At 39.1% G+C, this 4,506-nt stretch overlaps 1 non-coding gene across 1 annotated transcript; it reads right to left on the minus strand.

The window, feature by feature from the left end:
* Positions 1 to 1,445: 1,445 nt before the first annotated feature.
* LOC146930321 (small nucleolar RNA R71) lies at positions 1,446 to 1,552 on the minus strand. Its single transcript, XR_015009109.1, has one exon. It is a non-coding gene; the product is annotated as a small nucleolar RNA R71 (small nucleolar RNA).
* Between the last annotated feature and the right edge of the window lie 2,954 nt (positions 1,553 to 4,506).

Consider the following 4,506-nt stretch of genomic DNA (forward strand, 5'->3'; position numbering starts at 1 on the left):
TCTGTTTTAGTTTTACCGAAAAGCTCTTATAATTGCTTAGATTTTAAGTCGAATGTAAGCTATAAATAGAGTAGCTCTCCATCACAAATATTCATCTTTATTTCTTGGAATTCAATAGTGAGAATTGTTCATCTTTTTATTCCTTTACTTTCTTGCAATTTATTTTATGCTTTCTCTCTTCTCCCCCATGTCTACGATGAACATGAGTGAGTAGACTTCTCTTGTCTTGGGATTGTTGGATAAGTCTAATGACATAATCCTAATCGAACCAAGCTTTAACCTTAATTTCATGTAACTCTAATTTCTAATCTAAATTCACCTTTTTAACATGAATTAACCATTATCATACTGTGGAAACGAAAGTGGAGGGTTTGATAATTGTTAATCCATCATCTCAAATATCAATTCATAATGCGAAAGCGGAGCTTTGATATTGGAACAAGTGAATTTAGACAAGAATTGCAAAGGCAGTGAAATAGTCTTTCCAATCCTTGAGACAAGTGTAGTTTCAATCCTTATAAGCTTCTTCTAGTAATCAAGTCAGCGAAATAGGCTTGGTTACTAGGGGTAAACTCTCACCGGACTTGATCGAAAAGGTGAGGGGCTAAAGGGAAACCGGTCTTTAGAAATTAGGTGTAAAACATGGAATTAGAAGTTAAAGTCTTGGCTAGTGAAGGACTTGTTATTATGACGAACCAATGATCCCAAGACTTTTTTTATTATTATTATTTACTTTCAACCAGCTGAACCTCCAACTTTATAATCCCTTTTCTGCTCCTCTAATAATTCTTTAAAGGTTAGATAAATTGAACAAATCCCTAGCGGAACAATACTCTCTTTTACTACTATAACTTCGATAGACCGTGCACTTGTTGTTTGGCTCTATTAAGTTTTTGGCGCCATTGCCGGGGAGTTAACTAATTTAATTAACTTTTTCTTAGTGATTAGAATTCTCTTCTTTTTCTTTTTCTTCTTTTACTCTTTTCTTTTCTTTCTGTTATCGTTAACTTCTTGGGTTCTCAATTTTTTATGCGAAAAACCAGAAATCGAGTGGTATTCATTCCCGAGATTGAAAGGTTTTTACATAGAAGAAAGAGAGATGCGCTAAATAATACCGCCATGGCTAACCGCACTCTCAAAGAGTATGCAACGCCGTCTACGACAGAGCCACAAGCTATTATTGTGTACGCAACGGTTGAGGATGACAACTTCGAAATCAAGCCTGCCCTGCTTAACTTGGTGCAGCAAAATCAGTTTTCGGGATCCCCCGCCGAGGATCCCAATCTTCACATCTCTGTTTTCCTAAGAATTAGTGGAACCATAAAGGAGAACCAGGAGGCCGTAAGACTTCATCTCTTTCCCTTTTCCTTAAGGGGTAGAGCTAGCGCTTGGTTCCAAATGAGGCAAGCATTCCTTGCACGATTCTTTCCCCCTCTAAAACTGCTAAACTAAGGGACCAAATCACACGGTTCAATCAAAAAGATGGGGAGTCTCTCTATGATGCGTGGGAGCATTTCAAGGAAATGCTTAGACTTTGTCCCCACCATGGTTTAGAGAAGTGGCTCATAGTCCACACTTTTTATAATGGCTTGTCTTATACCACTAAGATGTCTTTTGATGCAGCTGCAGGTGGAGCTCTAATGAACAAGAACTATACGGAGGCATACGCCTTGATTGAAGACATGGCTCAAAATCATTACAAGTGGACCGCCGAGAGAGCCATCGCTAGTTCTTCATCCTCCAAAAAGAAGACAGGTATGTACAAAGTCTCCAACTATGATCACCTTGCTGCTAAGATTGATGCACTAACACAAAAATTTGAAACTCTAAACGTTAGTGCCATCAATTCTACCTCTACATCTCCTTCTTGTGAAATATGTGGTATATCTGGTCATGTTGGTATTGATTGCCAACTAGGTAGTGCTATTAATGGTGTTGAGCAAATGAACTATGCTCAATACAACCAAGGGATGAGGCAAAACCAAAACTTTTATAAAAATCAAAATCCCTATGGACAAGTAGCACCACCTGGCTATGCAATCAACCAGAGAGTCGCTCAGAAATCTAATTTGGAAATTTTGTTGGAAAATTCTATTGCCAACCAAAATAAACAACTTCAAGAACTTAAAAACCAAACCGGATTTCTAAACGATTCTCTTTCCAAACTCAATACCAAGGTTGATTCTATCTCTACTCATTCTAAAATGCTTGAAACACAAATCTCCCAAATAGCCCAACAAGTGGCCACCCTTTCTCAAACACCGGGAGTCTTTCCTGGTCACACCGAAGCCAACCCTAAAGCTCATGTTAATGTTATTTCTGTTGAGGGTAGTAAGTTAGGAGAAACTAGTGCTAAGGTTAAGAACATTGAGAGAAAAAATGTCAAGCTTTTAAGTGAGAAAACTGTGGTAGAAAGTAAGAAACCGCTTGAGAAGACCCAAGCTCCCTCCCTTTTAAAACTTGCTAAGCTCAACTTTGAGGGTCAATTCAATAAATTTGTCAACATCCTTAAAAGAATTTGCATTAAAATCCCTTTTGCAGAAGCTTTGTCTATGATGCCTCTATATGCTAAGTTTTTACAGGAAATTTTTTCAAAGAAAAGGGATATAGGGTACAGTGAGACAATAACTTTAGTTAAGGACACTAGTGCAATTATCCAAAAGACACCCCCTAAGCTTAGAGATCCAGGTAGTTTTGCCATACCTTGTATGATTGGGAGTGAGACCGTTGACAAAGCCTTATGTGATTTAGGAGCTAGTGTTAGTTTTCTACCTTTGTCCCTCTTTAAGAGGATGGGAATAGGAGAGTTGAAACCTACCGAGTTGGTCTTAAAGTTAGCTGATCATTCTACTATAAATTTAGTTGGTTTTGTTGAAGACATACCCGTTAAGATAGAAGGAATATACATCCCAGCTGATTTTGTGGTAGTTGACATTGAAGAGGACGATGACGTCCCTATAATCCTAGGTAGACCTTTCATCGCGACTGCGGGAGCTCTAGTTGATGTTCAAAATGGTAGGATTGTCTTTCAAGTGAGTAATAAAATGGTAGGATTTGAGTTGGAAAATGTTATGAAAGGTCCCGCTCTTTATTCTTGTGCATTACTTAAAGATCATGATGTGAAAGAACGCTTCATAGCGTCATCTACACAACATGATCCCTTTGATCCATTCTAAGGACTCTTTCTAACCGTCAAGCTAATGACAATAAAAGAGCGCTTCGTGGGAGGCAACCCACGCAATTATTTGCTTTATTTTGTTTGTTTTCCGTTGTTTTAAGTGTTTTGTAGGTAATTGTCCGCATATGACTCAAAGAAAGTGAAAAATTTTGAAGCCCCCTGGACCAGAAGGCTGGCACGGCCCGTGCCAAGGCTGGCACGGCCCGTGCCAAGGCTGGCACGGCCGTGCCAGATTTTCAAAGCCAAAACCCAACCAAACTCCAGAACCATGGCACGACCCGTGCCAATAGGTGGCACAGCTGTGCCCGACTTCTATACCACTATAACCACAAAATTTTCTTTCTTCTTCCTCATTCTCAACCACAAACCTCTTTCATCTTTTAAACTTCTCTCTAAAACCTCCATAACCATACACCTTCAAACCTTCATATCTCCATCAAATCTTCACAAATTTACACAATTCTTTCCCCAAATCAACTCTAAATTTCATTCTAAACAAAACCCTTCCATCAAAAACAACTTTCATCCACCCTAACCCATAATTCACTAAAACCCTATTCCCCTAAACCTAACCCAAAAACCACATATTCTTAACCAATCTCCACACTTAAACTCAAAAACCTTACTCAAATATAAACCCCAAACCTAAACCAACCTTTTTCACCAAAATTCCTTCCAAACCCTAACCTTTACCAAAACTCAAGTCAACCAAGGTCAAATGGCTTCAAGGAGAAGTGGTAAGGAACCAGCAAGCTCTTCAGGAGGACCTCCACAAAAGAAACGAGCACCAGCTAAGAATCATGTCTTCAAGGATAACAACCAAAGGAAAGGTGTAAAGTTCTTATCTCTAAACCTTTACATCCTTGTAGGTACCCTGACTCTCATACTATGAATGTGTTAGAGATTAGGGACAATGTTTCAGAACTGCTAAATAGGTTAGGATGGGGTGAGATGCTTAGACCTATGAGGGGGTATGAGAACTTCACTTACGAATTTTTAAGTTCTATCCAATTCAAGAAAGATAAGTTGAATTTCGATGACCCCGATCATAGAGTCTCCTTCCGGCTTTTGAATATTGATTATGAGATGTCCCTTGAAAATTTTTGCAATGAAATGGGCTTCGCAAATGCGGGGTTCATCCACGACTCTTGGAATCAAGCTCTAAAGCCGGAAGACTATGACCCTGCTAGCTTTTGGAAACGCATCACCGGATTAAGACAATATGTTTCATGTTCCAACAAGGCTAGTAACATTCATAACGCAGTGCTTAGGTGCCTTCAAAGAGTAATGGCTTGTACCATTTGGGGTAGGAAAGAAGTAGGAACATG

Source organism: Medicago sativa, chromosome 4 (assembly GCF_051527215.1).
Source record: "Medicago sativa cultivar Bolivia chromosome 4, Bolivia_mono, whole genome shotgun sequence".
Lineage (NCBI taxonomy): Eukaryota > Viridiplantae > Streptophyta > Magnoliopsida > Fabales > Fabaceae > Medicago > Medicago sativa.